Genomic DNA, 25,762 nt, shown 5'->3' with positions numbered 1-25,762 from the left:
TCCAGATCAGAAGGCTGCGTGTTCGAATTACGTCAGGGTCAAACAAATAACAAAATTTAGTTTTTACGTTGTTTATAGAGGTTCTACCAATTTAACTTTTGTTCAGGAAGCTCGGTGGCGCAATGGTAGCGCGTCTGACTCCAGATCAGAAGGCTGCGTGTTCAAATCACGTCCGGGTCAAAGAATTAATAAAAATTAGTTTTTAAATTGCTTATAAAATTCTACCAATTAAACCTTCCTAAAGGGTGCTCGATGGCGCAATTTTGGCTCGTCTGACACCATATCAGAAGGCTGCGTGTTGGAATCTTGTCCGGGTCAAAAAATAATAAAATTGAGTTTTTAAGTTGTTTTTAGAATTCTACCAATTAAAGCTTCCTTCAGGGGGCTCGGTGGCGCAATGGTAGCGCATCTGACTCCAGATCAGAAGGCTGCGTGTTCGAATCACGTCCGGGTCAAAGAATTAATAAAAATTAGTTTTTAAGTTGTTTATAGAATTCTACCAATTAAACCGTCGTAAAGGGGGCTCGGTGGCGCAATTTTGGCTCGTCTGACTCCATATCAGTAGGCTGCGTGTTCGAATCACGTCCGGGTCAAAGAAATAATAAAAATTAGGTTTTAAGTAGTTTAAAAAATTCTACCAATTAAACCTTCGTAAAGGGGGCTCAGTGGCGCAATGGTAGCGCGTCTGACTCCAGATCAGAAGGCTGCGTGTTCGAATCACGTCCGGGTCAAAAAATAATAAAATTGAGTTTTTAAGTTGTTTTTAGAATTCTACCAATTAAAGCTTCCTTCAGGGGGCTCGGTGGCGCAATGGTAGCGCGTCTGACTCCAGATCAGAAGGCTGCGTGTTCGAATCACGTCCGGGTCAAAATATACTAAAATTGAGTTTTTAAGTTGTTTTTTGAATTTTACCAATTAAAGCTTTCTTCAGGGGGCTCGGTGGCGCAATGGCAGCGCGTCTGACTCCAGATCAGAAGGCTACGTGTTCGAATCACGTCCGGGTCAAAAATAATAAAATTGAGTTTTTAAGTTGTTTTTAGAATTCTACCAATTAAAGCTTCCTTCAGGGGGCTCGGTGGCGCAATGGTAGCGCATCTGACTCCAGATCAGAAGGCTGCGTGTTCGAATCACGTCCGGGTCAAAGAATTAATAAAAATTAGTTTTTAAGTTGTTTATAGAATTCTACCAATTAAACCTTTGTTCAGGGGGCTCGGTGGCGCAATGGTAGCGCGTCTGACTGCAGATCAGAAGGCTGCGTGTTCGAATCACGTCAGGGTCAAACAAATAATAAAATTGAGTTTTTAAGTTGTTTTTAGAAATCTACCAATTAAAGCTTCCTTCAGGGGGCTCGGTTGTGCAATGGTAGCGCGTCTGACTCCAGATCCGAAGGCTGCGTGTTCGAATCACGTCCGGGTCAAAGAAAGAATAAAAATCAGTTTTAAATTGTTTTTAGAATTCTACCAATTAAAGCTTCCTTCAGGGGGCTCGGTGGCGCATGGTAGCGCGTCTGACTCCAGATCAGAAGGCTGCGTGTTCGAATCACGTCCGCGTCAAAAAATAATAAAAGTGAGTTTTTACGTTGTTTATAGAAATTCTACCAATTTAACCTTCGTTAAGGGGGCTCGGTGGCGCAATGGTAGCGCGTCTGACTCCAGATCAGAAGGCTGCGTGTTCGAATCACGTCCGAATCAAAGAAATAATAAAACTTAGTTTTTAAGTTGTTTATAGAATTCTACCAATTAAAGCTTCGTTCAGGGGGCTCGGTGGCCCAATGGTGGCGCGTCTGACTCCAGATCAGAAGGCTGCGTGTTCGAATCACGTCCGAGCAAAGAAATAATAAAAATCAGTTTGTAAGTTGTTTTTAAAATTCTACCAATTAAACCTTCGTAAAGGGGGCTCGGTGGCGCAATGGTAGCTCGTCTGACTCCAGATCAGAACGCTGCGTGTTCGAGTCACGTCCGGGTCAAACAAATAAAAAAATTTAGTTTTTACGTCGTTTATAGAAATTTTACCAATTTAACCTTTGTTCAGGGGACTCGGTGGCGCAATGGTAGCGCATCTAACTCCAGATCAGAAGGCTGCGTGTTCGAATAACGTCAGGGTCAAACAAATAACAAAATTTAGTTTTTACGTTGTTTATAGAGATTCTACCAATTTAACTTTGGTTCAGGGGGCTCGGTGGCGCAATGGTAGCGCGTCTGACTCCAGATCAGAAGGCTGCGTGTTCGAATCACGTCCGGGTCAAACAAATAAAAAAATTTAGTTTTTACGTCGTTTATAGAAATTTTACCAATTTAACCTTTGTTCAGGGGACTCGGTGGCGCAATGGTAGCGCATCTAACTCCAGATCAGAAGGCTGCGTGTTCGAATAACGTCAGGGTCAAACAAATAACAAAATTTAGTTTTTACGTTGTTTATAGAGATTCTACAAATTTAACTTTGGTTCAGGGAGCTCGGTGGCGCAATGGTAGCGCGTCTGACTCCAGATCAGAAGGCTGCGTGTTCGAATCACGTCCGGGTCAAAGAAATAATAAAAATCAGTTTTTAAGTTGTTTTTAGAATTCTACCAATTAAACCGTCGTAAAGGGGGCTCGGTGGCGCAATTTTGGCTCGTCTGACTCCATATCAGTAGGCTGCGTGTTCGAATCACGTCCGGGTCAAAGAAATAATAAAAATTAGGTTTTAAGTAGTTTAAAAAATTCTACCAATTAAACCTTCGTAAAGGGGGCTCAGTGGCGCAATGGTAGCGCGTCTGACTCCAGATCAGAAGGCTGCGTGTTCGAATCACGTCCGGGTCAAACAAATAATAAAATTTAGTTTTTACGTTGTTTATCGAAATTCTACCAATTAAAGCTTCCTTCAGGGGGCTCGGTTGTGCAATGGTAGCGCGTCTGACTCCAGATCCGAAGGCTGCGTGTTCGAATCACGTCCGGGTCAAAGAAAGAATAAAAATCAGTTTTAAATTGTTTTTAGAATTCTATCAATTAAAGCTTCCTTCAGGGGGCTCGGTGGCGCATGGTAGCGCGTCTGACTCCAGATCAGAAGGCTGCGTGTTCGAATCACGTCCGGGTCAAAAAATAATAAAATTGAGTTTTTAAGTTGTTTTTAGAATTCTACCAATTAAAGCTTCCTTCAGGTAGCTCGGTGGCGCAATGGTAGCGCGTCTGACTCCAGATCAGAAGGCTGCGTGTTCGAATCACGTCCGGGTCAAAAAATACTAAAATTGAGTTTTTAAGTTGTTTTTTGAATTTTACCAATTAAAGCTTCCTTCAGGGGGCTCGGTGGCGCAATGGCAGCGCGTCTGACTCCAGATCAGAAGGCTGCGTGTTCGAATCACGTCCGGGTCAAAAAATACTAAAATTGAGTTTTTAAGTTGTTTTTTGAATTTTACCAATTAAAGCTTCCTTCAGGGGGCTCGGTGGCGCAATGGCAGCGCGTCTGACTCCAGATCAGAAGGCTGCGTGTTCGAATCACGTCCGGGTCAAAAAATAATAAAATTGAGTTTTTAAGTTGTTTTTAGAATTCTACCAATTAAAGCTTCCTTCAGGGGGCTCGGTGGCGCAATGGTAGCGCATCTGACTCCAGATCAGAAGGCTGCGTGTTCGAATCACGTCCGGGTCAAAGAATTAATAAAAATTAGTTTTTAAGTTGTTTATAGAATTCTACCAATTGAACCTTTGTTCAGGGGGCTCGGTGGCGCAATGGTAGCGCGTCTGACTCCAGATCAGAAGGCTGCGTGTTCGAATCTCGTCCGGGTCAAAAAATACTAAAATTGAGTTTTTAAGTTGTTTTTTGAATTCTACCAATTAAAGCTTCCTTCAGGGGGCTCGGTGGCGCAATGGCAGCGCGTCTGACTCCAGATCTGAAGGCTGCGTGTTCGAATCACGTCCGGGTCAAAGAAATAAAAAAACTTAGTTTTTAAGTTGTTTATAGAATTCTACCAATTAAAGCTTCGTTCAGGGGGCTCGGTGGCGCAATGGTAGCGCGTCTGACTCCAGATCAGAAGGCTGCGTGTTCGAATCACGTCCGGGTCAAAATATACTAAAATTGAGTTTTTAAGTTGTTTTTTGAATTTTACCAATTAAAGCTTTCTTCAGGGGGCTCGGTGGCGCAATGGCAGCGCGTCTGACTCCAGATCAGAAGGCTGCGTGTTCGAATCACGTCCGGGTCAAAAATAATAAAATTGAGTTTTTAAGTTGTTTTTAGAATTCTACCAATTAAAGCTTCCTTCAGGGGGCTCGGTGGCGCAATGGTAGCGCATCTGACTCCAGATCAGAAGGCTGCGTGTTCGAATCACGTCCGGGTCAAAGAATTAATAAAAATTAGTTTTTAAGTTGTTTATAGAATTCTACCAATTAAACCTTTGTTCAGGGGGCTCGGTGGCGCAATGGTAGCGCGTCTGACTGCAGATCAGAAGGCTGCGTGTTCGAATCACGTCAGGGTCAAACAAATAATAAAATTGAGTTTTTAAGTTGTTTTTAGAAATCTACCAATTAAAGCTTCCTTCAGGGGGCTCGGTTGTGCAATGGTAGCGCGTCTGACTCCAGATCCGAAGGCTGCGTGTTCGAATCACGTCCGGGTCAAAGAAAGAATAAAAATCAGTTTTAAATTGTTTTTAGAATTCTACCAATTAAAGCTTCCTTCAGGGGGCTCGGTGGCGCATGGTAGCGCGTCTGACTCCAGATCAGAAGGCTGCGTGTTCGAATCACGTTCGCGTCAAAAAATAATAAAAGTGAGTTTTTAAGTTGTTTTTAGAATTCTACCAATTAAAGCTTCCTTCAGGGGGCTCGGTGGCGCAATGGTAGCGCGTCTGACTCCAGATCAGAAGGCTGCGTGTTCGAATCACGTCCGGGTCAAAAAATACTAAAATTGAGTTTTTAAGTTGTTTTTTGAATTCTACCAATTAAAGCTTCCTTCAGGGGGCTCTGTGGCGCAATGGTAGCGCGTCTGACTCCAGATCAGAAGGCTGCGTGTTCGAATCACGTCCGTGTCAAAAAATAATAAAATTGAGTTTTTAAGTTGTTTTTAGAATTCTACCAATTAAAGCTTCCTTCAGGGGGCTCGGTGGCGCAATGGCAGCGCGTCTGACTCCAGATCAGAAGGCTGCGTGTTCGAATCACGTCCGGGTCAAAAAATAATAAAATTGAGTTTTTAAGTTGTTTTTAGAATTCTACCAATTAAAGCTTCCTTCAGGGGGCTCGGTGGCGCAATGGTAGCGCGTCTGACTCCAGATCAGAAGGCTGCGTGTTCGAATCTCGTCCGGGTCAAAAAATACTAAAATTGAGTTTTTAAGTGGTTTTTTGAATTCTACCAATTAAAGCTTCCTTCAGGGGGCTCGGTGGCGCAATGGCAGCGCGTCTGACTCCAGATCTGAAGGCTGCGTGTTCGAATCACGTCCGGGTCAAACAAATGAAAAAACTTAGTTTTTAAGTTCTTTATAGAATTCTACCAATTAAAGCTTCGTTCAGGGGGCTCGGTGGCGCAATGGTAGCGCGTCTGATTTCAGATCAGAAGGCTGCGTGTTCGAGTCACGTCCGGGTCAAATAAATAACAAAACTTAGTTTTTACGTTTTTTATAAAAATTCTACCATTTTAACCTTCATTCAGGGGGCTCGGTGGCGCAATGGTAGCGCGTCTGACTCCAGATCAGAAGGCTGCGTGTTCGAATCTCGTCCGGGTCAAAAAATACTAAAATTGAGTTTTTAAGTGGTTTTTTGAATTCTACCAATTAAAGCTTCCTTCAGGGGGCTCGGTGGCGCAATGGCAGCGCGTCTGACTCCAGATCTGAAGGCTGCGTGTTCGAATCACGTCCGGGTCAAACAAATGAAAAAACTTACTTTTTAAGTTCTTTATAGAATTCTACCAATTAAAGCTTCGTTCAGGGGGCTCGGTGGCGCAATGGTAGCGCGTCTGATTCCAGATCAGAAGGCTGCGTGTTCGAGTCACGTCCGGGTCAAATAAATAACAAAACTCAGTTTTTACGTTTTTTATAAAAATTCTACCATTTTAACCTTCATTCAGGGGGCTCGGTGGCGCAATGGTAGCGCGTCTGACTCCAGATCAGAAGGCTGCGTGTTCGAATCTCGTCCGGGTCAAAAAATACTAAAATTGAGTTTTTAAGTGGTTTTTTGAATTCTACCAATTAAAGCTTCCTTCAGGGGGCTCGGTGGCGCAATGGCAGCGCGTCTGACTCCAGATCTGAAGGCTGCGTGTTCGAATCACGTCCGGGTCAAACAAATGAAAAAACTTAGTTTTTAAGTTCTTTATAGAATTCTACCAATTAAAGCTTCGTTCAGGGGGCTCGGTGGCGCAATGGTAGCGCGTCTGATTCCAGATCAGAAGGCTGCGTGTTCGAGTCACGTCCCGGTCAAACAAATAACAAAACTTAGTTTTTACGTTTTTTATAAAAATTCTACCATTTTAACCTTCATTCAGGGGACTCGGTGGCGCAATGGTAGCGCATCTAACTCCAGATCAGAAGGCTGCGTGTTCGAATCACGTCCGGGTCAAAGAATTAATAAAAATTAGTTTTTAAATTGCTTATAAAATTCTACCAATTAAACCTTCGTAAAGGGGGCTCGATGGCGCAATTTTGGCTCGTCTGACTCCATATCAGAAGGCTGCGTGTTCGAATCTTGTCCGGGTCAAAGAAATAATAACAAGTTGGGAAAACCAAAATATTACCTCTCCGAGTCAAGAGGTCTACTACTACAAACTTATTTACCTAGATATGGAATTATTTCACTTTTTTGAAGTAAAAGTTTACGAAATATTGAAGCAGTATTCCAAACATAGTGAATGTACAGTAAAGCAGACGACATTTTACATCCAAATCTTGGACACATGGAAATCAGTCAATGGGGAAAAGAACAGGAAATGAAGTCTACGCTTCAGCTGTTTACCGTATATTCTGATAGCTACATTCACAACTGGTTTGCAGTGTAAACACTATCGTCTCGTCTCACCTCAACAATATTCTTAATTTGCCAACATGAATGTTAACGTTAAATAACACCAAGGCTGAAATGTAGCTAGACGCTCTAATAGTCAATACGCACCATAAAAGGAATAATAAGTCTGTACCTACTACCCGTTTACCACAAGCCCTTTTACTAATCTAATTGCCACCATCTTTTCTTCTATTTTAAAATCTTAACCTGATTATTTAAGAGTGTATTTAACTTTCGGCTCACTCTGAACCGTTAATGTCTCTTCATTTCAGAGACGAAAATCAAAGCCAAAAGTTTACTTCACCTCAGGCCTCAATTAATTACCCTTTGTTTCACTAAGCCTATTGCGGATAATGCGCGCTTGTTATACCCGCCGGAGTCTAGGTCTTAGTTTTCTTCATGAAATCACTAAACCAAGGATTATTCTATATACAGTTGTAGTATAGCTTAAGTAATATATAAACAACCATTTCAAATAACAATATTAAAAAAAATCTTTGGAATATCAAAATGAAACAGAGCTTTAAAGCTACAAAAGTACTAAATGCATCATAATTACGAAAAATACTTCCACATATTCACTTTATATTATGGAAAAAGGGAATATTAAGGTTCTGTATGATTTCTTAACACATCAACACAAGGCTAACTGCTAACGCGACGCACTAGTGTAACAATGGACGGACACACACACAGACAAAAACATAGACTGCTTTTTAACTCTTTCCGTATTAATTTTGAGTTGAGAAAAGAGATTATCTTAAATATTAAAATAAATATAATTAATATTAAATATTTTCTTCGTCAGTTGTTTGCCTTATTGAGCGTTACATCGTTTTGATAAAGAACAATTAAACATTCTTGAGAGACCTGACTAATATTGGCGTTTGAAATGAAGCATACGCCCGTTGCGTCGCCTTACTCAAATAGGTAGTATATAAGGGTGTCGAACTACACTTTAAAGCAAGAACAACCGCAATTGCGAAAACCTTTGGTGGACAACCCACCTTAGGGAGGCTAGACGTTTCTCGTAACCCTAGCTGATCGCCGCGAATGTCTTAATTCAAACGATGACGATGGAGTAGAAGCCAGGTGTGCAGACTGGTGTCCATGTGGGATGGACAAAAACAAAGACTAGCAGATGGTGGTGTAGAAGCCAGGTGTACAGACTGGTATCCATGTGAGATGGACAAAAACAAAGACCAGAAGATGGTGGTGTTAGATGCCAGTGTGTACAGACTGGTGTCCATGTGGGATGGACAATGACCAGAAGATGGTGGTGTTAGAAGCCAGTAAGTACAGACTGGTGTCCATGTGGGATGGACAAAAACAAAGACCAGAAGATGGTGGTGTTAGAAGCCAGTGTGTTCAGACTGGTGTCCATGTGGGGTGGACAATGACCAGAAGATGGTGGTGTTAGAAGCCAGTAAGTACAGACTGGTGTCCGTGTGGGATGGACAAAGACCAGAAGATGGTGGTGTGAGAACTCAAGTAGAGTAGCCATTTCCGTGACTGTGAAAGCAGTTCGGAAATGGCGAACACGTTTGCTCCGATTTGGTAACTGCGAACGCGGTCACGTGGGTGTAACAACAGACACACACACAGACACACAGACAGACACACAGACACACACGATCGTTACAGAACCTCTCCGTGACATACGTCACTCGGAGAGGTAAAAATCAGTTTTTAAGTTGTTTTTAATATTCTACCAATTAAACCGTAAAGGGAGCGGTGGCGCAATGGTAGCGCCTCTGACTCCAGATCAGAAGGCTGCGTGTTCGAATCTCGTCCGGGTCAAAAAATACTAAAATTGAGTTTTTAAGTGGTTTTTTGAATTCTACCAATTAAAGCTTCCTTCAGGGGGCTCGGTGGCGCAATGGCAGCGCGTCTGACTCCAGATCTGAAGGCTGCGTGTTCGAATCACGTCCGGGTCAAACAAATGAAAAAACTTAGTTTTTAAGTTCTTTATAGAATTCTACCAATTAAAGCTTCGTTCAGGGGGCTCGGTGGCGCAATGGTAGCGCGTCTGATTCCAGATCAGAAGGCTGCGTGTTCGAGTCACGTCCGGGTCAAATAAATAACAAAACTTAGTTTTTACGTTTTTTATAAAAATTCTACCATTTTAACCTTCATTCAGGGGGCTCGGTGGCGCAATGGTAGCGCGTCTGACTCCAGATCAGAAGGCTGCGTGTTCGAATCTCGTCCGGGTCAAAAAATACTAAAATTGAGTTTTTAAGTGGTTTTTTGAATTCTACCAATTAAAGCTTCCTTCAGGGGGCTCGGTGGCGCAATGGCAGCGCGTCTGACTCCAGATCTGAAGGCTGCGTGTTCGAATCACGTCCGGGTCAAACAAATGAAAAAACTTAGTTTTTAAGTTCTTTATAGAATTCTACCAATTAAAGCTTCGTTCAGGGGGCTCGGTGGCGCAATGGTAGCGCGTCTGATTCCAGATCAGAAGGCTGCCTGTTCGAGTCACGTCCGGGTCAAGTAAATAACAAAACTTAGTTTTTACGTTTTTTATAAAAATTCTACCATTTTAACCTTCATTCAGGGGGCTCGGTGGCGCAATGGTAGCGCGTCTGACTCCAGATCAGAAGGCTGCGTGTTCGAATCTCGTCCGGGTCAAAAAATACTAAAATTGAGTTTTTAAGTGGTTTTTTGAATTCTACCAATTAAAGCTTCCTTCAGGGGGCTCGGTGGCGCAATGGCAGCGCGTCTGACTCCAGATCTGAAGGCTGCGTGTTCGAATCACGTCCGGGTCAAACAAATGAAAAAACTTAGTTTTTAAGTTCTTTATAGAATTCTACCAATTAAAGCTTCGTTCAGGGGGCTCGGTGGCGCAATGGTAGCGCGTCTGATTCCAGATCAGAAGGCTGCGTGTTCGAGTCACGTCCGGGTCAAATAAATAACAAAACTTAGTTTTTACGTTTTTTATAAAAATTCTACCATTTTAACCTTCATTCAGGGGGCTCGGTGGCGCAATGGTAGCGCGTCTGACTCCAGATCAGAAGGCTGCGTGTTCGAATCTCGTCCGGGTCAAAAAATACTAAAATTGAGTTTTTAAGTGGTTTTTTGAATTCTACCAATTAAAGCTTCCTTCAGGGGGCTCGGTGGCGCAATGGCAGCGCGTCTGACTCCAGATCTGAAGGCTGCGTGTTCGAATCACGTCCGGGTCAAACAAATGAAAAAACTTAGTTTTTAAGTTCTTTATAGAATTCTACCAATTAAAGCTTCGTTCAGGGGGCTCGGTGGCGCAATGGTAGCGCGTCTGATTCCAGATCAGAAGGCTGCGTGTTCGAGTCACGTCCCGGTCAAACAAATAACAAAACTTAGTTTTTACGTTTTTTATAAAAATTCTACCATTTTAACCTTCATTCAGGGGACTCGGTGGCGCAATGGTAGCGCATCTAACTCCAGATCAGAAGGCTGCGTGTTCGAATCACGTCAGGGTCAAACAAATAATAAAATTGAGTTTTTAATTTGTTTTTAGAATTCTACCAATTAAAGCTTCCTTCAGGGGCTCGGTGGTGAAATGGTAGCGCGTCTGACTCCAGATCCGAAGGCTGCGTGTTCGAATCACGTCCGGGTCAAAGAAATAAAAAAACTTAGTTTTTAAGTTGTTTATAGAATTCTACCAATTAAAGCTTCGTTCAGGGGGCTCGGTGGCGCAATGGTAGCGCGTCTGACTCCAGATCAGAAGGCTGCGTGTTCGAATCACGTCCGGGTCAAAAAATAATAAAATTGAGTTTTTAAGTTGTTTTTAGAATTCTACCAATTAACGCTTCCTTCAGGGGGCTCGGTGGCGCAATGGTAGCGCGTCTGACTCCAGATCAGAAGGCTGCGTGTTCGAATCACGTCCGGGTCAAAATATACTAAAATTGAGTTTTTAAGTTGTTTTTTGAATTTTACCAATTAAAGCTTTCTTCAGGGGGCTCGGTGGCGCAATGGCAGCGCGTCTGACTCCAGATCAGAAGGCTGCGTGTTCGAATCACGTCCGGGTCAAAAATAATAAAATTGAGTTTTTAAGTTGTTTTTAGAATTCTACCAATTAAAGCTTCCTTCAGGGGGCTCGGTGGCGCAATGGTAGCGCATCTGACTCCAGATCAGAAGGCTGCGTGTTCGAATCACGTCCGGGTCAAAGAATTAATAAAAATTAGTTTTTAAGTTGTTTATAGAATTCTACCAATTAAACCTTTGTTCAGGGGGCTCGGTGGCGCAATGGTAGCGCGTCTGACTGCAGATCAGAAGGCTGCGTGTTCGAATCACGTCAGGGTCAAACAAATAATAAAATTGAGTTTTTAAGTTGTTTTTAGAAATCTACCAATTAAAGCTTCCTTCAGGGGGCTCGGTTGTGCAATGGTAGCGCGTCTGACTCCAGATCCGAAGGCTGCGTGTTCGAATCACGTCCGGGTCAAAGAAAGAATAAAAATCAGTTTTAAATTGTTTTTAGAATTCTACCAATTAAAGCTTCCTTCAGGGGGCTCGGTGGCGCATGGTAGCGCGTCTGACTCCAGATCAGAAGGCTGCGTGTTCGAATCACGTCCGCGTCAAAAAATAATAAAAGTGAGTTTTTAAGTTGTTTTTAGAATTCTACCAATTAAAGCTTCCTTCAGGGGGCTCGGTGGCGCAATGGTAGCGCGTCTGACTCCAGATCAGAAGGCTGCGTGTTCGAATCACGTCCGGGTCAAAAAATACTAAAATTGAGTTTTTAAGTTGTTTTTTGAATTCTACCAATTAAAGCTTCCTTCAGGGGGCTCTGTGGCGCAATGGTAGCGCGTCTCACTCCAGATCAGAAGGCTGCGTGTTCGAATCACGTCCGGGTCAAAAAATAATAAAATTGAGTTTTTAAGTTGTTTTTAGAATTCTACCAATTAAAGCTTCCTTCAGGGGGCTCGGTGGCGCAATGGCAGCGCGTCTGACTCCAGATCAGAAGGCTGCGTGTTCGAATCACGTCCGGGTCAAAAAATAATAAAATTGAGTTTTTAAGTTGTTTTTAGAATTCTACCAATTAAAGCTTCCTTCAGGGGGCTCGGTGGCGCAATGGTAGCGCGTCTGACTCCAGATCAGAAGGCTGCGTGTTCGAATCTCGTCCGGGTCAAAAAATACTAAAATTGAGTTTTTAAGTGGTTTTTTGAATTCTACCAATTAAAGCTTCCTTCAGGGGGCTCGGTGGCGCAATGGCAGCGCGTCTGACTCCAGATCTGAAGGCTGCGTGTTCGAATCACGTCCGGGTCAAACAAATGAAAAAACTTAGTTTTTAAGTTCTTTATAGAATTCTACCAATTAAAGCTTCGTTCAGGGGGCTCGGTGGCGCAATGGTAGCGCGTCTGATTCCAGATCAGAAGGCTGCGTGTTCGAGTCACGTCCGGGTCAAATAAATAACAAAACTTAGTTTTTACGTTTTTTATAAAAATTCTACCATTTTAACCTTCATTCAGGGGGCTCGGTGGCGCAATGGTAGCGCATCTAACTCCAGATCAGAAGGCTGCGTGTTCGAATCACGTCCGGGTCAAAGAATTAATAAAAATTAGTTTTTAAATTGCTTATAAAATTCTACCAATTAAACCTTCGTAAAGGGGGCTCGATGGCGCAATTTTGGCTCGTCTGACTCCATATCAGAAGGCTGCGTGTTCGAATCTTGTCCGGGTCAAAGAAATAATAACAAGTTGGGAAAACCAAAATATTACCTCTCCGAGTCAAGAGGTCTACTACTACAAACTTATTTACCTAGATATGGAATTATTTCACTTTTTTGAAGTAAAAGTTTACGAAATATTGAAGCAGTATTCCAAACATAGTGAATGTACAGTAAAGCAGACGACATTTTACATCCAAATCTTGGACACATGGAAATCAGTCAATGGGGAAAAGAACAGGAAATGAAGTCTACGCTTCAGCTGTTTACCGTATATTCTGATAGCTACATTCACAACTGGTTTGCAGTGTAAACACTATCGTCTCGTCTCACCTCAACAATATTCTTAATTTGCCAACATGAATGTTAACGTTAAATAACACCAAGGCTGAAATGTAGCTAGACGCTCTAATAGTCAATACGCACCATAAAAGGAATAATAAGTCTGTACCTACTACCCGTTTACCACAAGCCCTTTTACTAATCTAATTGCCACCATCTTTTCTTCTATTTTAAAATCTTAACCTGATTATTTAAGAGTGTATTTAACTTTCGGCTCACTCTGAACCGTTAATGTCTCTTCATTTCAGAGACGAAAATCAAAGCCAAAAGTTTACTTCACCTCAGGCCTCAATTAATTACCCTTTGTTTCACTAAGCCTATTGCGGATAATGCGCGCTTGTTATACCCGCCGGAGTCTAGGTCTTAGTTTTCTTCATGAAATCACTAAACCAAGGATTATTCTATATACAGTTGTAGTATAGCTTAAGTAATATATAAACAACCATTTCAAATAACAATATTAAAAAAAATCTTTGGAATATCAAAATGAAACAGAGCTTTAAAGCTACAAAAGTACTAAATGCATCATAATTACGAAAAATACTTCCACATATTCACTTTATATTATGGAAAAAGGGAATATTAAGGTTCTGTATGATTTCTTAACACATCAACACAAGGCTAACTGCTAACGCGACGCACTAGTGTAACAATGGACGGACACACACACAGACAAAAACATAGACTGCTTTTTAACTCTTTCCGTATTAATTTTGAGTTGAGAAAAGAGATTATCTTAAATATTAAAATAAATATAATTAATATTAAATATTTTCTTCGTCAGTTGTTTGCCTTATTGAGCGTTACATCGTTTTGATAAAGAACAATTAAACATTCTTGAGAGACCTGACTAATATTGGCGTTTGAAATGAAGCATACGCCCGTTGCGTCGCCTTACTCAAATAGGTAGTATATAAGGGTGTCGAACTACACTTTAAAGCAAGAACAACCGCAATTGCGAAAACCTTTGGTGGACAACCCACCTTAGGGAGGCTAGACGTTTCTCGTAACCCTAGCTGATCGCCGCGAATGTCTTAATTCAAACGATGACGATGGAGTAGAAGCCAGGTGTGCAGACTGGTGTCCATGTGGGATGGACAAAAACAAAGACTAGCAGATGGTGGTGTAGAAGCCAGGTGTACAGACTGGTATCCATGTGAGATGGACAAAAACAAAGACCAGAAGATGGTGGTGTTAGATGCCAGTGTGTACAGACTGGTGTCCATGTGGGATGGACAATGACCAGAAGATGGTGGTGTTAGAAGCCAGTAAGTACAGACTGGTGTCCATGTGGGATGGACAAAATCAAAGACCAGAAGATGGTGGTGTTAGAAGCCAGTGTGTTCAGACTGGTGTCCATGTGGGGTGGACAATGACCAGAAGATGGTGGTGTTAGAAGCCAGTAAGTACAGACTGGTGTCCGTGTGGGATGGACAAAGACCAGAAGATGGTGGTGTGAGAACTCAAGTAGAGTAGCCATTTCCGTGACTGTGAAAGCAGTTCGGAAATGGCGAACACGTTTGCTCCGATTTGGTAACTGCGAACGCGGTCACGTGGGTGTAACAACAGACACACACACAGACACACAGACAGACACACAGACACACACGATCGTTACAGAACCTCTCCGTGACATACGTCACTCGGAGAGGTAATAAAAATCAGTTTTTAAGTTGTTTTTAATATTCTACCAATTAAACCGTAAAGGGAGCGGTGGCGCAATGGTAGCGCCTCTGACTCCAGATCAGAAGGCCTGCGTGTTCGAATCACGTCCGGGTCAAACAAATAAAAAACTTAGTTTTACGTTGCTAATAAAAATTCTACCAATTTAACCTTCGTTCAGGGGGCTCGGTGGCGCAATGGTAGCGCGTCTCACTCCAGATCAGAAGGCTGCGTGTTCGAGTCACGTCCGGGTCAAACAAATAAAAAAATTTAGTTTTTACGTTTTTTATAGAAATTCTACCAATTTAACCTTCGTTCAGGGGACTCGGTGGCGCAATGGTAGCTCATCTAACTCCAGATCAGAAGGTTGCGTGTTCGAATCACGTCAGGGTCAAACAAATAAATAAATTTAGTTTTTACGTTGTTTATAGAGATTCTACCAATTTAACTTTTGCTCAGGGAGCTCCGTGGCGCAATGGTAGCGCGTCTGACTCCAGATCAGAAGGCTGCGTGTTCGAATCACGTCCGGGTCAAAGAATTAATAAAAATTAGTTTTTAAATTGCTTATAAAGTTCTACCAATTAAACCTTCGTAAAGGGGGCTCGATGGCGCAATTTTGGCTCGTCTGACTCCATATCAGAAGGCTGCGTGTTCGAATCTTGTCCGGGTCAAAGAAGTAATAGAAATTAGGTTTTAAGAAGTTTAAAAAATTCTACCAATTAAAACTTCGTAACGGGGGCTCGGTGGCGCAATGGTAGAGCGTCTGACTCCAGACCAGAAGGCTGCGTGTTCGAATCACGTCCGGGTCAAACAAATAAAAAAACTTAGTTTTTACGTTGTTTATAGAAATTCTACCAATTTAACCTTCGTTCAGGGGGCTCGGTGGCGCAATGGTAGCGCGTCTGACTCCAGATCAGAAGGCTGCGTGTTCGAATCACGTCAGGGTCAAAGAATTAATAAAAATTAGTTTTTAAATTGCTTATAAAATTCACCAATTAAACCTTCGTAAAGGGTCCTCGGTGGCGCAATTTTGGCTCGTCTGACTCCATATCAGAAGGCTGCGTGTTCGAATCTTGTCCGGGTCAAAGAAATAATAAAAATTAGGTTTTAAGTAGTTTAAAAAATTCTACCAATTAACACTTCGTAAAGGGGGCTCGGTGGCGCAATGGTAGAGCGGCTGACTCCAGATCAGAAGGCTGCGTGTTCGAATCACGTCCGGGTCAAACAAATAAAAAAACTTAGTTTTTACGTTGTTTATAGAAATTCTACCAATGTAACCTTCGTTCAGGGGGCTCGGTGGCGCAATGGTAGCGGGTCTGACTCCAGATCAGAAGGCTGCGTGTTCCAATCACGTCCGGGTCAAACAAATAATAAAATTTAGTTTTTACGTTGTTTATAGAAATTCTACCAATTTAACCTTCGTTCAGGGGGCTCGGTGGCGCAATGTTAGCGCGTCTGACTCCAAATCAGAAGGCTGCGTGTTCGAATCACGTCCGGGTCAAAGAAATAAAAAAACTTAGTTTTTAAGTTGTTTATAGAATTCTACCAATTAAAGCTTCGTTCAGGGGGCTCGGTGGCGCAATGGTAGCGCGTCTGACTCCAGATCAGAAGGCTGCGTGTTCGAATCACGTCCGGGTCAAACAAATAATAAAATTTAGTTTTTACGTTGTTTATAGAAATTCTACCAATTTAACCTTCGTTCAGGGGGCTCGGTGGCGCAATGGTAGCGAGTCTGACTCCAGATCAGAAGGCTGCGTGTTCGAATCACGGCCGGGTCAAACAAATAGTAAAATTTAGTTTTTACGTTGTTTAAAGAAATTCTACCAATTTAACCTTCGTTCAGGATTCTCGGTGGCGCAATGGTAGCGCGTCTGACTCCAGATCAGAAGGCTGCGTGTTATAATCACGACCAGGTCAAACAAATAACAAAATTTAGTTTTTACGTTGTTTATAGAAATTCTACCAATTTAACCTTCGTTCAGGGGGCTCGGTGGCGCACTGTTAGCGCGTCTGACTCCAGATCTGAAGGCTGCGTGTTCGAATCACGTCCGGGTCAAAGAAATAATAAAAATCAGTTTTTAAGTTGTTTTTAAAATTCTACCAATTAAACCGTAAAGGGAGCGGTGGCGCAATGGTAGCGCCTCTGACTCCAGATCAGAAGGCTGCGTGTTCGAATCACGTCCGGGTCAAACAAATAAAAAAACTTAGTTTTCACGTTGTTTATAGAAATTCTACCAATTTAACCTTCGTTCAGGGGGCTCGGTGGCGCAATGGTAGCGGGTCTGACTCCAGATCAGAAGGCTGCGAGTTCGAATCACGTCCGGGTCAAACAAATAATAAAATTTAGTTTTTACGTTGTTTATAGAAATTCTACCAATTTAACCTTCGTTCAGGATTCTCGGTGGCGCAATGGTAGCGCGTCTGACTCCAGATCCGAAGGCTGCGTGTTCGAATCACGTCCGGGTCAAACAAATAACAAAATTTAGTTTTTACGTTGTTTATAGAAATTCTACCAATTTAACCTTCGTTCAGGATTCTCGGTGGCGCAATGGTAGCGCGTCTGACTCCAGATCCGAAGGCTGCGTGTTCGAATCACGTCCGGGTCAAACAAATAACAAAATTTAGTTTTTACGTTGTTTATAGAAATTCTACCAATTTAACCTTCGTTCAGGGGGCTCGGTGGCGCAATGTTAGCGCGTCTGACTCCAGATCTGAAGGCTGCGTGTTCGAATCACGTCCGGGTCGAAGAAATAATAAAAATCAGTTTTTAAGTTGTATTTAAAATTCTACCAATTAAACCGTAAAGGGAGCGGTGGCGGAATGGTAGCGCGTCTGACTCCAGATCTGAAGGCTGCGTGTTCGAATCACGTCCGGGTCAAAGAAATAAAAAAACTTAGTTTTTAAGTTGTTTATAGAATTCTACCAATTAAAGCTTCGTTCAGGGGGCTCGGTGGCGCAATGGTAGCGCGTCTGACTCCAGATCAGAAGGCTGCGTGTTCGAATCACGTCCGGGTCAAACAAATAATAAAATTTAGTTTTTACGTTGTTTATAGAAATTCTACCAATTTAACCTTCGTTCAGGGGGCTCGATGGCGCAATGGTAGCGCGTCTGACTCCAGATCAGAAGGCTGCGTGTTCGAGTCACGTCCGGGTCAAACAAATAAAAAAATTTAGTTTTTACGTTGTTTATAGAAATTTTACCAATTTAACCTTTGTTCAGGGGACTCGGTGGCGCAATGGTAGCGCATCTAACTCCAGATAAGAAGGCTGCGTGTTCGAATTACGTCAGGGTCAAACAAATAACAAAATTTAGTTTTTACGTTGTTTATAGAGATTCTACCAATTTAACTTTTGTTCAGGGAGCTCGGTGGCGCAATGGTAGCGCGTCTGACTCCAGATCAGAAGGCTGCGTGTTCGAATCACGTCCGGGTCAAAGAATTAATAAAAATTAGTTTTTAAATTGCTTATAAAATTCTACCAATTAAACCTTCCTAAAGGGTGCTCGATGGCGCAATTTTTGCTCGTCTGACACCATATCAGAAGGCTGCGTGGTGGAATCTTGTCCGGGTCAAAGAAATAATAAAAATTAGGTTTTAAGTAGTTTAAAAAATTCTACCAATTAAAACTTCGTAACGGGGGCTCGGTGGCGCAATGGTAGAGCGTCTGACTCCAGATCAGAAGGCTGCGTGTTCGAATCACGTCCGGGTCAAACAAATAAAAAAACTTAGTTTTTACGTTGTTTATAGAAATTCTACCAATGTAACCTTCGTTCAGGGGGCTCGGTGGCGCAATGGTAGCGGGTCTGACTCCAGATCAGAAGGCTGCGTGTTCCAATCACGTCCGGGTCAAACAAATAATAAAATTTAGTTTTTACGTTGTTTATAGAAATTCTAACAATTTAACCTTCGTTCAGGGGGCTCGGTGGCGCAATGTTAGCGCGTCTGACTCCAAATCAGGAGGCTGCGTGTTCGATCACGTCCGGGTCAAAGAAATAAAAAACTTAGTTTTTAAGTTGTTTATAGAATTCTACCAATTAAAGCTTCGTTCAGGGGGCTCGGTGGCGCAATGTTAGCGCGTCTGACTCCAGATCAGAAGGCTGCGTGTTCGAATCACGTCCGGGTCAAACAAATAATAAAATTTAGTTTTTACGTTGTTTATAGAAATTCTACCAATTTAACCTTCGTTCAGGGGGCTCGGTGGCGCAATGGTAGCGAGTCTGACTCCAGATCAGAAGGCTGCGTGTTCGAATCACGGCCGGGTCAAACAAATAGTAAAATTTAGTTTTTACGTTGTTTAAAGAAATTCTACCAATTTAACCTTCGTTCAGGATTCTCGGTGGCGCAATGTTAGCGCGTCTGACTCCAGATCTGAAGGCTGCGTGTTCGAATCACGTCCGGGTCGAAGAAATAATAAAAATCAGTTTTTAAGTTGTTTTTAAAATTCTACCAATTAAACCGTAAAGGGAGCGGTGGCGCAATGGTAGCGCCTCTGACTCCAGATCAGAAGGCTGCGTGTTCGAATCACGTCCGGGTCAAACAAATAAAAAAACTTAGTTTTCACGTTGTTTATAGAAATTCTACCAATTTAACCTTCGTTCAGGGGGCTCGGTGGCGCAATGGTAGCGGGTCTGACTCCAGATCAGAAGGCTGCGTGTTCGAATCACGTCCGGGTCAAACAAATAATAAAATTTAGTTTTTACGTTGTTTATAGAAATTCTACCAATTTAACCTTCGTTCAGGATTCTCGGTGGCGCAATGGTAGCGCGTCTGACTCCAGATCCGAAGGCTGCGTGTTCGAATCACGTCCGGGTCAAACAAATAACAAAATTTAGTTTTTACGTTGTTTATAGAAATTCTACCAATTTAACCTTCGTTCAGGGGGCTCGGTGGCGCAATGGTAGCGGGTCTGACTCCAGATCAGAAGGCTGCGTGTTCGAATCACGTCCGGGTCGAAGAAATAATAATAATCAGTTTTTAAGTTGTATTTAAAATTCTACCAATTAAACCGTAAAGGGAGCGGTGGCGCAATGGTAGCGCCTCTGACTCCAGATCAGAAGGCTGCGTGTTCGAATCACGTCCGGGTCAGACAAATAATAAAATTTAGTTTTTACGTTGTTTATAGAAATTCTACCAATTTAACCTTCGTTCAGGATTCTCGGTGGCGCAATGGTAGCGCGTCTGACTCCAGATCCGAAGGCTGCGTGTTCGAATCACGTCCGGGTCAAACAAATAACAAAATTTAGTTTTTACGTTGTTTATAGAAATTCTACCAATTTAACCTTCGTTCAGGGGGCTCGGTGGCGCAATGGTAGCGGGTCTGACTCCAGATCAGAAGGCTGCGTGTTCGAATCACGTCCGGGTCGAAGAAATAATAATAATCAGTTTTTAAGTTGTATTTAAAATTCTACCAATTAAACCGTAAAGGGAGCGGTGGCGCAATGGTAGCGCCTCTGACTCCAGATCAGAAGGCTGCGTGTTCGAATCACGTCCGGGTCAGACAAATAATAAAATTTAGTTTTTACGTTGTTTATAGAAATTCTACCAATTTAACCTTCGTTCAGGATTCTCGGTGGCGCAATGGTAGCGCGTCTGACTCCAGATCAGAAGGCTGCGTGTTTGAATCACGTCCGGGTCAAACAGATAACAAAATTTAGTTTTTACGTTGTTTATAGAAGTTCTACCAATTTAACCTTCGTTCAGGGGGCTCGGTGGCGCAATGGTAGCGCATATAACTCCAGATCAGAAGGCTGCGTGTTCGAATCACGTCAGGGTCAAACAAATAATAAAATTGAGTTTTTAAGTTATATTTAGAATTCTACCAATTAAAGCTTCCTTCAGGGGGCTCGGTGGTGCAATGTTAGCGCGCCTGACTCCAGATCCGAAGGCTGGGTGTTCGAATCACGTCCGGGTCAAAGAAATAATAAAAATCAGTTTTAAATTGTTTTTAGAATTCTACCAATTAAATATTCCTTCAGGGGGCTCGGTGGCGCATGGTAGCGCGTCTGACTCCAGATCAGAAGGCTGCGTGTTCGAATCACGTCCGGGTCAAAGAAATAATAAAAATCAGTTTTTAAGTTGTTTATAGAATTCTACCAATTAAAGCTTCGTTCAGGGGGCTCGGTGGCGCAATGGTAGCGCGTCTGACTCCAGATCAGAAGGCTGCGTGTTCGAGTCACGTCCGGGTCAAAAAATAATAAAATTTAGTTTTTACGTTTTTTATAGAAATTCTACCAATTTAACCTTCGTTCAGGGGACTCGGTGGCGCAATGGTAGCGCATCTAACTCCAGATCAGAAGGCTGCGTGTTCGAATCACGTCCGGGTCAAAGAAATAATAAAATTGAGTTTTTACGTTGTTTATAGAAATTCTACCAATTTAACCTTCGTTCAGGATTCTCGGTGGCGCAATGGTAGCGCGTCTGACTCCAGATCAGAAGGCTGCGTGTTTGAATCACGTCCGGGTCAAACAGATAACAAAATTTAGTTTTTACGTTGTTTATAGAAATTCTACCAATTTAACCTTCGTTCAGGGGGCTCGGTGGCGCAATGGTAGCGCATCTAACTCCAGATCAGAAGGCTGCGTGTTCGAATCACGTCAGGGTCAAACAAATAATAAAATTGAGTTTTTAAGTTGTATTTAGAATTCTACCAATTTAAGCTTCCTTCAGGGGGCTCGGTGGTGCAATGTTAGCGCGCCTGACTCCAGATCCGAAGGCTGCGTGTTCGAATCACGTCCGGGTCAAAGAAATAATAAAAATCAGTTTTAAATTGTTTTTAGAATTCTACCAATTAAATCTTCCTTCAGGGGGCTCGGTGGCGCATGGTAGCGCGTCTGACTCCAGATCAGAAGGCTGCGTGTTCGAATCACGTCCGGGTCAAAGAAATAATAAAAATCAGTTTTTAAGTTGTTTATAGAATTCTACCAATTAAAGCTTCGTTCAGGGGGCTCGGTTGTGCAATGGTAGCGCGTCTGACTCCACATCCGAAGGCTGCGTGTTCGAATCACGTCCGGGTCAATGAAATAATAACAAGTTGGGAAAGCCAAAATATTACCTCTCCGAGTGGAGATGACTATCACTACCCCTTAAACAACCTAAATAAATGCATCTATCGCTTTTTTTAATTCTTTGCAAGTGCAGGAATTGAATTTTAAAATAGTCTATTGTTCAAGCCTTTTCAATATCTCTCAATTGCTGTGGAAACTCTACTCTCTCGCTATACCTCAACCGCATTCTTAGTCTACCAGTATGATTTGTAACATTTGTCCATATCAAAGCTGAATCATACCTCGCCACACAAAAAGCAAATGTGCCCAAATCATGGAAGCCACAACCCAATCACACATAAGCTAGGCTCCCACTTAACCAAAATAATTATTAAACAGTTAAATACTCACAAAGGTTGGCAAAATCAATCTCCTTCAGTAATACGTAAGGCTTAATTATATTATTTGCCGAACAAAATTAATCGAGCAAATCTAACACTTAACTTCTTCCTTCGAAATTCTATCAAAGAATGATTCAACTGTTTAAAAAAAGGTTTTTTTCGCAAATTGGGCGCTATCATATCAACCGCAATTCCGTCATATTTAAAAAATATACATTGCCAACACTTTTTTAGACACAATAGTGGAAGTTTTAGTCTCATTTAAAACATGTAAAACAATTATCTCATCTACAAATAGCTTACACATGTCTTTTTTTACCAATATCTAGCCGTTTGGATTTTTCTAAAGCAATCTTACCACCAAAATATTTTTTGATATAGAATAAATGTTCTATGTTCTTCATTTTTGAAAATATATTTTTTAGCGTTTGTAATGATTACTCTCTACACCTACACTAATCTAACAAGGAGTATAAATCCACTAGTGGAAGCGGTGTTTTTATTGAAAATATATTTTTTAAGCATTAAATCTAACTGGGAGTAATATGAAAGGAGTAGAAGCTTATCTGTCTTAGGAAATATGAAATTTTATCTTAACAGTTCGTTAAATCATAAGTTTATAACGAAAAAACGCGGAAGGGGAAAACGAGCAGACAACAACGATTTTTGGGGGTAGAAGGTTAAGAGCGCCATCTGTCGTCCGTGCCAAAGTTGAACTTCCACTCGAAAGGCAATGAGAAAGTGGATAAAATAATGCCATCAGCTATTTAACTGCGTCGATATATTTAACGACTTGACCCATGACATGCCCATAACACTGGCTTCTATGAATCCTATTTATTCTTGGATGCTAGGAAACTTGGTAGACGTAACAGTCTGTACCAAGTACCCAAGCATCCTTCAATAAACGCCTGGCAACATTGTGGTACGCATGGTACAACTAAAAAATAGGATGTGTATCTATCTTTCGACTCACTCCAAGCCTTTAAGCCCTCAATACAGAGGATTTGAAACACTATCGTAATTCCTAGTGTCTCGAATCTCTACGTTCCTGTCCATTATGAACAGTGCTGAGAGAATGATACATCAGAAAGAGCCATTCAAATCGAATTGCCGAAAATATTATCCATATTTTCATTTCATATAACTAAGAAAATAAATTATTATGGATACAGAAGGCAATGTAGGAAATATAACGCAATTCACGGGCCTAAATAGATATAGGAGGATATGTAGGAAATATGACGCAATGCACGGGCCTTGATAGATATAGGAGGCAATGATTTATCGACTTCAGTACTTGAGAGGTTTATCTTTAATATTTAAATAAATAAAATTATTTTTAATTATTTTAATCGCCAGTAAATAACTTTAAAAATAGTTACATCGTTTAAAATAAAGTTGTTCCTATTATCTTTCGAAACTTTGCTAATATTGACGTTTAAAGTGAAGTATACCCCTCTTGCCTGCTTTTTTCAAATTTTGGGGTATATATACCAATTGTTTCCATTATAATAATAGATAAAAACGCATTCGCGTGAACCGATGGTGGAAGCCCTGCCATTGGGAGGCTAGACGTTTCTCGTAACCCTAGCCGCTCGCCGCGTATATCTTAAAACCAAATAAAAACGCATTCGCGTGAACCGATGGTGGAAGCCCTGCCATTGGGAGGCTAGACGTTTCTCGTAACCCTAGCCGATCGCCGCGTATATCTTGAAACCAAACGATGACGGAGGAAAAGAAGCCAGAATGTACTGACTGGCGTCCATGTGGAATGGACAAAAGACCTGAAGATGGTGGTGCATTGAAGCTGGTGTCAATGTGGAATTGACGGAGAACAGAAGATGGTGGTGCATAGAAGCTGGTGTCAATGTGGAATTGACGAAGAACAGAAGATGGTGGTGCATAGAAGCTGGTGTCAAGGTGAAATTGACGAAGAACAGAACATGGTTGTGCTTGGAAGCTAGAAGTACAGACTAGTGTCCATGTGGAGTGGACGAAAACCAAAGCTGGTGGTGTTGGAACTCAAGTAGAATAGCCAGAGGAGACAAACCCAAATTTCCGTGAACTGTCAGTCCGGAAATTGGGAACACGTTTGCTCCGATACGCAAACTGCGAACGCGGTCACGTGGGGCGTGACAGACACACACACAGACACACACACACGCACGTCCGGTGTAATACCTCTCCGTGACATACGTCACTCGGAGAGGTAAAAATCAGTTTTAAATTGTTTTTAGATTTCTACAAATTAAAGCTTCCTTCAGGGGGCTCGGTGGCGCCTGGCAGCGCCTCTGACTCCAGATCAGAAGGCTGCGTGTTCGTATCACGTCCGGGTCAAACAAATAATAAAATTTAGTTTTTACGTTGTTTATAGAAATTCTACCAATTTAACCTTCGTTCAGGATTCTCGGTGGCGCAATGGTAGCGCGTCTGACTCCAGATCTGAAGGCTGCGTGTTCGAATCACGTCCGGGTCAAACAAATAATAAAATTTAGTTTTTACGTTGTTTATAGAAGTTCTACAAATTTAACCTTCGTTCAGGGGGTTCGGTGGCGCAATGGTACCGCGTCTGACTCCAGATCAGAAGGCTGCGTGTTCGAATCACGTCCGGGTCAAAGAAATCATACAAATCAGTTTTTAAGTTGTTCTTAGAATTCTACCAATTTAACCTTCGTTGAGGGGGCTCGGTGGCGCAATGGTAGCGCGTCTGACTCCAGATCAGAAGGCTGCGTGTTCGAAGCACGTTGGGGTCAAACAAACAATAAAATTTAGTTTTTACGTTGTTTATAGAAATTCTACCAATTAAGCCTTCGTACAGGGGGCTCGGTGGCGCAATGGTAGCGCGTCTGACTCCAGATCAGAAGGCTGCGTGTTCGAATCACGTCCGGGACAAACAAATAATAAAATTTAGTTTTAACGTTGTTTATAGAAATTCTACCAATTTAACCTTCGTTCAGGGGGCTCGGTGGCGCAGTGGTAGCGCTTCTGACTCCAGATCAGCAGGCTGCGTGTTCGAATCACGTCCGGTTCAAACAAATAATAAAATTTAGTTTTTACGTTGTTTATAGAAGTTCTACCAATTTAACCTTCGTTCAGGGGGTTCGGTGGCGCAATGGTACCGCGTCTGACTCCAGATCAGAAGGCTGCGTGTTCGAATCACGTCCGGGTCAAAGAAATGATAAAAATCAGTTTTTAAGTTGTTTTTAGAATTCTACCAATTAAGCCTTCGTACAGGGGGCTCGGTGGCGCAAAGGTAGTGCGTCTGACTCCAGATCAGAAGGCTGCGTGTTCGAAGCACGTCCGGGTCAAAGAAATAATAAAATTGAGTTTTTAAGTTGTTTTTAGACTTCTACCAATTCAGCCTTCGTACAGGGGGCTCGGTGGCGCAAAGGTAGCGCTTCTGACTCCAGATCAGAAGGCTGCGTGTTCGAAGCACGTTCGGGTCAAACAAACAATAAAATTTAGTTTTTACGATGTTTATAGAAGTTCTACCAATTTAACCTTCGTTCAGGGGCCTCGGTGGCGCAATGGTACCGCGTCTGACTCCAGATCAGAAGGCTGCGTGTTCGAATCACGTCCGGGTCAAAGAAATCATACAAATCAGTTTTTAAGTTGTTCTTAGAATTCTACCAATTTAACCTTCGTTGAGGGGGCTCGGTGGCGCAATGGTAGCGCGTCTGACTCCAGATCAGAAGGCTGCGTGTTCGAAGCACGTTCGGGTCAAACAAACAATAAACTTTAGTTTTTACGTTGTTTATAGAAATTCTACAAATTTAACCTTCGT

The 25,762-nt window shown here is 42.1% G+C and overlaps 69 non-coding genes across 69 annotated transcripts; all 69 read left to right on the top strand.

Annotated features, from left to right (window-relative positions):
- The first annotated feature begins 108 nt into the window (after positions 1-108).
- Positions 109-180, top strand: TRNAW-CCA (transfer RNA tryptophan (anticodon CCA)). The gene has a single exon. It is a non-coding gene; the product is annotated as a tRNA-Trp (tRNA).
- Positions 181-383: 203 nt separating this feature from the next.
- Positions 384-455, top strand: TRNAW-CCA (transfer RNA tryptophan (anticodon CCA)). Its single transcript has one exon. It is a non-coding gene; the product is annotated as a tRNA-Trp (tRNA).
- A 204-nt stretch (positions 456-659) lies between these two features.
- On the top strand, positions 660-731 carry TRNAW-CCA (transfer RNA tryptophan (anticodon CCA)). Its single transcript has one exon. It is a non-coding gene; the product is annotated as a tRNA-Trp (tRNA).
- A 65-nt stretch (positions 732-796) lies between these two features.
- On the top strand, positions 797-868 carry TRNAW-CCA (transfer RNA tryptophan (anticodon CCA)). The gene has a single exon. It is a non-coding gene; the product is annotated as a tRNA-Trp (tRNA).
- A 65-nt stretch (positions 869-933) lies between these two features.
- On the top strand, positions 934-1,005 carry TRNAW-CCA (transfer RNA tryptophan (anticodon CCA)). The gene has a single exon. It is a non-coding gene; the product is annotated as a tRNA-Trp (tRNA).
- A 64-nt stretch (positions 1,006-1,069) lies between these two features.
- On the top strand, positions 1,070-1,141 carry TRNAW-CCA (transfer RNA tryptophan (anticodon CCA)). The gene has a single exon. It is a non-coding gene; the product is annotated as a tRNA-Trp (tRNA).
- Positions 1,142-1,619: 478 nt separating this feature from the next.
- On the top strand, positions 1,620-1,691 carry TRNAW-CCA (transfer RNA tryptophan (anticodon CCA)). Its single transcript has one exon. It is a non-coding gene; the product is annotated as a tRNA-Trp (tRNA).
- A 481-nt stretch (positions 1,692-2,172) lies between these two features.
- Positions 2,173-2,244, top strand: TRNAW-CCA (transfer RNA tryptophan (anticodon CCA)). The gene has a single exon. It is a non-coding gene; the product is annotated as a tRNA-Trp (tRNA).
- A 206-nt stretch (positions 2,245-2,450) lies between these two features.
- Positions 2,451-2,522, top strand: TRNAW-CCA (transfer RNA tryptophan (anticodon CCA)). The gene has a single exon. It is a non-coding gene; the product is annotated as a tRNA-Trp (tRNA).
- A 204-nt stretch (positions 2,523-2,726) lies between these two features.
- Positions 2,727-2,798, top strand: TRNAW-CCA (transfer RNA tryptophan (anticodon CCA)). The gene has a single exon. It is a non-coding gene; the product is annotated as a tRNA-Trp (tRNA).
- A 340-nt stretch (positions 2,799-3,138) lies between these two features.
- TRNAW-CCA (transfer RNA tryptophan (anticodon CCA)) lies at positions 3,139-3,210 on the top strand. Its single transcript has one exon. It is a non-coding gene; the product is annotated as a tRNA-Trp (tRNA).
- Positions 3,211-3,275: 65 nt separating this feature from the next.
- On the top strand, positions 3,276-3,347 carry TRNAW-CCA (transfer RNA tryptophan (anticodon CCA)). Its single transcript has one exon. It is a non-coding gene; the product is annotated as a tRNA-Trp (tRNA).
- Positions 3,348-3,412: 65 nt separating this feature from the next.
- On the top strand, positions 3,413-3,484 carry TRNAW-CCA (transfer RNA tryptophan (anticodon CCA)). Its single transcript has one exon. It is a non-coding gene; the product is annotated as a tRNA-Trp (tRNA).
- Positions 3,485-3,549: 65 nt separating this feature from the next.
- Positions 3,550-3,621, top strand: TRNAW-CCA (transfer RNA tryptophan (anticodon CCA)). Its single transcript has one exon. It is a non-coding gene; the product is annotated as a tRNA-Trp (tRNA).
- Positions 3,622-3,687: 66 nt separating this feature from the next.
- On the top strand, positions 3,688-3,759 carry TRNAW-CCA (transfer RNA tryptophan (anticodon CCA)). Its single transcript has one exon. It is a non-coding gene; the product is annotated as a tRNA-Trp (tRNA).
- Positions 3,760-3,824: 65 nt separating this feature from the next.
- On the top strand, positions 3,825-3,896 carry TRNAW-CCA (transfer RNA tryptophan (anticodon CCA)). Its single transcript has one exon. It is a non-coding gene; the product is annotated as a tRNA-Trp (tRNA).
- Positions 3,897-3,962: 66 nt separating this feature from the next.
- On the top strand, positions 3,963-4,034 carry TRNAW-CCA (transfer RNA tryptophan (anticodon CCA)). The gene has a single exon. It is a non-coding gene; the product is annotated as a tRNA-Trp (tRNA).
- Positions 4,035-4,099: 65 nt separating this feature from the next.
- On the top strand, positions 4,100-4,171 carry TRNAW-CCA (transfer RNA tryptophan (anticodon CCA)). Its single transcript has one exon. It is a non-coding gene; the product is annotated as a tRNA-Trp (tRNA).
- Positions 4,172-4,235: 64 nt separating this feature from the next.
- On the top strand, positions 4,236-4,307 carry TRNAW-CCA (transfer RNA tryptophan (anticodon CCA)). Its single transcript has one exon. It is a non-coding gene; the product is annotated as a tRNA-Trp (tRNA).
- Positions 4,308-4,784: 477 nt separating this feature from the next.
- On the top strand, positions 4,785-4,856 carry TRNAW-CCA (transfer RNA tryptophan (anticodon CCA)). The gene has a single exon. It is a non-coding gene; the product is annotated as a tRNA-Trp (tRNA).
- A 202-nt stretch (positions 4,857-5,058) lies between these two features.
- TRNAW-CCA (transfer RNA tryptophan (anticodon CCA)) lies at positions 5,059-5,130 on the top strand. Its single transcript has one exon. It is a non-coding gene; the product is annotated as a tRNA-Trp (tRNA).
- A 65-nt stretch (positions 5,131-5,195) lies between these two features.
- Positions 5,196-5,267, top strand: TRNAW-CCA (transfer RNA tryptophan (anticodon CCA)). Its single transcript has one exon. It is a non-coding gene; the product is annotated as a tRNA-Trp (tRNA).
- A 65-nt stretch (positions 5,268-5,332) lies between these two features.
- Positions 5,333-5,404, top strand: TRNAW-CCA (transfer RNA tryptophan (anticodon CCA)). The gene has a single exon. It is a non-coding gene; the product is annotated as a tRNA-Trp (tRNA).
- A 205-nt stretch (positions 5,405-5,609) lies between these two features.
- On the top strand, positions 5,610-5,681 carry TRNAW-CCA (transfer RNA tryptophan (anticodon CCA)). Its single transcript has one exon. It is a non-coding gene; the product is annotated as a tRNA-Trp (tRNA).
- Positions 5,682-5,746: 65 nt separating this feature from the next.
- TRNAW-CCA (transfer RNA tryptophan (anticodon CCA)) lies at positions 5,747-5,818 on the top strand. Its single transcript has one exon. It is a non-coding gene; the product is annotated as a tRNA-Trp (tRNA).
- A 66-nt stretch (positions 5,819-5,884) lies between these two features.
- TRNAW-CCA (transfer RNA tryptophan (anticodon CCA)) lies at positions 5,885-5,956 on the top strand. The gene has a single exon. It is a non-coding gene; the product is annotated as a tRNA-Trp (tRNA).
- Positions 5,957-6,023: 67 nt separating this feature from the next.
- On the top strand, positions 6,024-6,095 carry TRNAW-CCA (transfer RNA tryptophan (anticodon CCA)). Its single transcript has one exon. It is a non-coding gene; the product is annotated as a tRNA-Trp (tRNA).
- Positions 6,096-6,160: 65 nt separating this feature from the next.
- Positions 6,161-6,232, top strand: TRNAW-CCA (transfer RNA tryptophan (anticodon CCA)). Its single transcript has one exon. It is a non-coding gene; the product is annotated as a tRNA-Trp (tRNA).
- A 66-nt stretch (positions 6,233-6,298) lies between these two features.
- TRNAW-CCA (transfer RNA tryptophan (anticodon CCA)) lies at positions 6,299-6,370 on the top strand. The gene has a single exon. It is a non-coding gene; the product is annotated as a tRNA-Trp (tRNA).
- A 67-nt stretch (positions 6,371-6,437) lies between these two features.
- On the top strand, positions 6,438-6,509 carry TRNAW-CCA (transfer RNA tryptophan (anticodon CCA)). The gene has a single exon. It is a non-coding gene; the product is annotated as a tRNA-Trp (tRNA).
- Positions 6,510-8,815: 2,306 nt separating this feature from the next.
- TRNAW-CCA (transfer RNA tryptophan (anticodon CCA)) lies at positions 8,816-8,887 on the top strand. Its single transcript has one exon. It is a non-coding gene; the product is annotated as a tRNA-Trp (tRNA).
- A 66-nt stretch (positions 8,888-8,953) lies between these two features.
- On the top strand, positions 8,954-9,025 carry TRNAW-CCA (transfer RNA tryptophan (anticodon CCA)). The gene has a single exon. It is a non-coding gene; the product is annotated as a tRNA-Trp (tRNA).
- Positions 9,026-9,092: 67 nt separating this feature from the next.
- On the top strand, positions 9,093-9,164 carry TRNAW-CCA (transfer RNA tryptophan (anticodon CCA)). Its single transcript has one exon. It is a non-coding gene; the product is annotated as a tRNA-Trp (tRNA).
- A 65-nt stretch (positions 9,165-9,229) lies between these two features.
- Positions 9,230-9,301, top strand: TRNAW-CCA (transfer RNA tryptophan (anticodon CCA)). The gene has a single exon. It is a non-coding gene; the product is annotated as a tRNA-Trp (tRNA).
- A 205-nt stretch (positions 9,302-9,506) lies between these two features.
- Positions 9,507-9,578, top strand: TRNAW-CCA (transfer RNA tryptophan (anticodon CCA)). The gene has a single exon. It is a non-coding gene; the product is annotated as a tRNA-Trp (tRNA).
- A 65-nt stretch (positions 9,579-9,643) lies between these two features.
- Positions 9,644-9,715, top strand: TRNAW-CCA (transfer RNA tryptophan (anticodon CCA)). The gene has a single exon. It is a non-coding gene; the product is annotated as a tRNA-Trp (tRNA).
- A 66-nt stretch (positions 9,716-9,781) lies between these two features.
- On the top strand, positions 9,782-9,853 carry TRNAW-CCA (transfer RNA tryptophan (anticodon CCA)). Its single transcript has one exon. It is a non-coding gene; the product is annotated as a tRNA-Trp (tRNA).
- Positions 9,854-9,920: 67 nt separating this feature from the next.
- TRNAW-CCA (transfer RNA tryptophan (anticodon CCA)) lies at positions 9,921-9,992 on the top strand. Its single transcript has one exon. It is a non-coding gene; the product is annotated as a tRNA-Trp (tRNA).
- Positions 9,993-10,057: 65 nt separating this feature from the next.
- Positions 10,058-10,129, top strand: TRNAW-CCA (transfer RNA tryptophan (anticodon CCA)). Its single transcript has one exon. It is a non-coding gene; the product is annotated as a tRNA-Trp (tRNA).
- A 66-nt stretch (positions 10,130-10,195) lies between these two features.
- Positions 10,196-10,267, top strand: TRNAW-CCA (transfer RNA tryptophan (anticodon CCA)). Its single transcript has one exon. It is a non-coding gene; the product is annotated as a tRNA-Trp (tRNA).
- Positions 10,268-10,609: 342 nt separating this feature from the next.
- TRNAW-CCA (transfer RNA tryptophan (anticodon CCA)) lies at positions 10,610-10,681 on the top strand. The gene has a single exon. It is a non-coding gene; the product is annotated as a tRNA-Trp (tRNA).
- Positions 10,682-10,746: 65 nt separating this feature from the next.
- Positions 10,747-10,818, top strand: TRNAW-CCA (transfer RNA tryptophan (anticodon CCA)). Its single transcript has one exon. It is a non-coding gene; the product is annotated as a tRNA-Trp (tRNA).
- Positions 10,819-10,883: 65 nt separating this feature from the next.
- Positions 10,884-10,955, top strand: TRNAW-CCA (transfer RNA tryptophan (anticodon CCA)). Its single transcript has one exon. It is a non-coding gene; the product is annotated as a tRNA-Trp (tRNA).
- A 64-nt stretch (positions 10,956-11,019) lies between these two features.
- On the top strand, positions 11,020-11,091 carry TRNAW-CCA (transfer RNA tryptophan (anticodon CCA)). Its single transcript has one exon. It is a non-coding gene; the product is annotated as a tRNA-Trp (tRNA).
- Positions 11,092-11,568: 477 nt separating this feature from the next.
- Positions 11,569-11,640, top strand: TRNAW-CCA (transfer RNA tryptophan (anticodon CCA)). Its single transcript has one exon. It is a non-coding gene; the product is annotated as a tRNA-Trp (tRNA).
- A 202-nt stretch (positions 11,641-11,842) lies between these two features.
- On the top strand, positions 11,843-11,914 carry TRNAW-CCA (transfer RNA tryptophan (anticodon CCA)). Its single transcript has one exon. It is a non-coding gene; the product is annotated as a tRNA-Trp (tRNA).
- Positions 11,915-11,979: 65 nt separating this feature from the next.
- On the top strand, positions 11,980-12,051 carry TRNAW-CCA (transfer RNA tryptophan (anticodon CCA)). Its single transcript has one exon. It is a non-coding gene; the product is annotated as a tRNA-Trp (tRNA).
- Positions 12,052-12,116: 65 nt separating this feature from the next.
- On the top strand, positions 12,117-12,188 carry TRNAW-CCA (transfer RNA tryptophan (anticodon CCA)). The gene has a single exon. It is a non-coding gene; the product is annotated as a tRNA-Trp (tRNA).
- A 66-nt stretch (positions 12,189-12,254) lies between these two features.
- TRNAW-CCA (transfer RNA tryptophan (anticodon CCA)) lies at positions 12,255-12,326 on the top strand. Its single transcript has one exon. It is a non-coding gene; the product is annotated as a tRNA-Trp (tRNA).
- A 67-nt stretch (positions 12,327-12,393) lies between these two features.
- TRNAW-CCA (transfer RNA tryptophan (anticodon CCA)) lies at positions 12,394-12,465 on the top strand. The gene has a single exon. It is a non-coding gene; the product is annotated as a tRNA-Trp (tRNA).
- A 2,310-nt stretch (positions 12,466-14,775) lies between these two features.
- On the top strand, positions 14,776-14,847 carry TRNAW-CCA (transfer RNA tryptophan (anticodon CCA)). The gene has a single exon. It is a non-coding gene; the product is annotated as a tRNA-Trp (tRNA).
- A 621-nt stretch (positions 14,848-15,468) lies between these two features.
- Positions 15,469-15,540, top strand: TRNAW-CCA (transfer RNA tryptophan (anticodon CCA)). Its single transcript has one exon. It is a non-coding gene; the product is annotated as a tRNA-Trp (tRNA).
- A 481-nt stretch (positions 15,541-16,021) lies between these two features.
- TRNAW-CCA (transfer RNA tryptophan (anticodon CCA)) lies at positions 16,022-16,093 on the top strand. The gene has a single exon. It is a non-coding gene; the product is annotated as a tRNA-Trp (tRNA).
- Positions 16,094-16,159: 66 nt separating this feature from the next.
- TRNAW-CCA (transfer RNA tryptophan (anticodon CCA)) lies at positions 16,160-16,231 on the top strand. The gene has a single exon. It is a non-coding gene; the product is annotated as a tRNA-Trp (tRNA).
- Positions 16,232-17,536: 1,305 nt separating this feature from the next.
- On the top strand, positions 17,537-17,608 carry TRNAW-CCA (transfer RNA tryptophan (anticodon CCA)). Its single transcript has one exon. It is a non-coding gene; the product is annotated as a tRNA-Trp (tRNA).
- A 67-nt stretch (positions 17,609-17,675) lies between these two features.
- TRNAW-CCA (transfer RNA tryptophan (anticodon CCA)) lies at positions 17,676-17,747 on the top strand. The gene has a single exon. It is a non-coding gene; the product is annotated as a tRNA-Trp (tRNA).
- A 206-nt stretch (positions 17,748-17,953) lies between these two features.
- Positions 17,954-18,025, top strand: TRNAW-CCA (transfer RNA tryptophan (anticodon CCA)). The gene has a single exon. It is a non-coding gene; the product is annotated as a tRNA-Trp (tRNA).
- Positions 18,026-18,229: 204 nt separating this feature from the next.
- On the top strand, positions 18,230-18,301 carry TRNAW-CCA (transfer RNA tryptophan (anticodon CCA)). Its single transcript has one exon. It is a non-coding gene; the product is annotated as a tRNA-Trp (tRNA).
- Positions 18,302-18,643: 342 nt separating this feature from the next.
- Positions 18,644-18,715, top strand: TRNAW-CCA (transfer RNA tryptophan (anticodon CCA)). Its single transcript has one exon. It is a non-coding gene; the product is annotated as a tRNA-Trp (tRNA).
- A 478-nt stretch (positions 18,716-19,193) lies between these two features.
- Positions 19,194-19,265, top strand: TRNAW-CCA (transfer RNA tryptophan (anticodon CCA)). The gene has a single exon. It is a non-coding gene; the product is annotated as a tRNA-Trp (tRNA).
- A 206-nt stretch (positions 19,266-19,471) lies between these two features.
- On the top strand, positions 19,472-19,543 carry TRNAW-CCA (transfer RNA tryptophan (anticodon CCA)). The gene has a single exon. It is a non-coding gene; the product is annotated as a tRNA-Trp (tRNA).
- Positions 19,544-19,882: 339 nt separating this feature from the next.
- On the top strand, positions 19,883-19,954 carry TRNAW-CCA (transfer RNA tryptophan (anticodon CCA)). The gene has a single exon. It is a non-coding gene; the product is annotated as a tRNA-Trp (tRNA).
- A 751-nt stretch (positions 19,955-20,705) lies between these two features.
- TRNAW-CCA (transfer RNA tryptophan (anticodon CCA)) lies at positions 20,706-20,777 on the top strand. The gene has a single exon. It is a non-coding gene; the product is annotated as a tRNA-Trp (tRNA).
- Positions 20,778-20,843: 66 nt separating this feature from the next.
- TRNAW-CCA (transfer RNA tryptophan (anticodon CCA)) lies at positions 20,844-20,915 on the top strand. The gene has a single exon. It is a non-coding gene; the product is annotated as a tRNA-Trp (tRNA).
- Positions 20,916-24,521: 3,606 nt separating this feature from the next.
- On the top strand, positions 24,522-24,593 carry TRNAW-CCA (transfer RNA tryptophan (anticodon CCA)). Its single transcript has one exon. It is a non-coding gene; the product is annotated as a tRNA-Trp (tRNA).
- A 205-nt stretch (positions 24,594-24,798) lies between these two features.
- Positions 24,799-24,870, top strand: TRNAW-CCA (transfer RNA tryptophan (anticodon CCA)). Its single transcript has one exon. It is a non-coding gene; the product is annotated as a tRNA-Trp (tRNA).
- A 206-nt stretch (positions 24,871-25,076) lies between these two features.
- Positions 25,077-25,148, top strand: TRNAW-CCA (transfer RNA tryptophan (anticodon CCA)). The gene has a single exon. It is a non-coding gene; the product is annotated as a tRNA-Trp (tRNA).
- Positions 25,149-25,490: 342 nt separating this feature from the next.
- On the top strand, positions 25,491-25,563 carry TRNAW-CCA (transfer RNA tryptophan (anticodon CCA)). The gene has a single exon. It is a non-coding gene; the product is annotated as a tRNA-Trp (tRNA).
- A 66-nt stretch (positions 25,564-25,629) lies between these two features.
- On the top strand, positions 25,630-25,701 carry TRNAW-CCA (transfer RNA tryptophan (anticodon CCA)). The gene has a single exon. It is a non-coding gene; the product is annotated as a tRNA-Trp (tRNA).
- The last annotated feature ends 61 nt before the right edge of the window (positions 25,702-25,762 follow it).

Source organism: Phalangium opilio, unplaced genomic scaffold (assembly GCF_054372755.1).
Source record: "Phalangium opilio isolate 3A_F unplaced genomic scaffold, DU_Popi_V2 ptg000352l_1, whole genome shotgun sequence".
Taxonomy (NCBI): domain Eukaryota; kingdom Metazoa; phylum Arthropoda; class Arachnida; order Opiliones; family Phalangiidae; genus Phalangium; species Phalangium opilio.
Note: the sequence above shows the minus strand (reverse complement) of the source record. Positions and strands in the feature narration are given on the sequence as shown.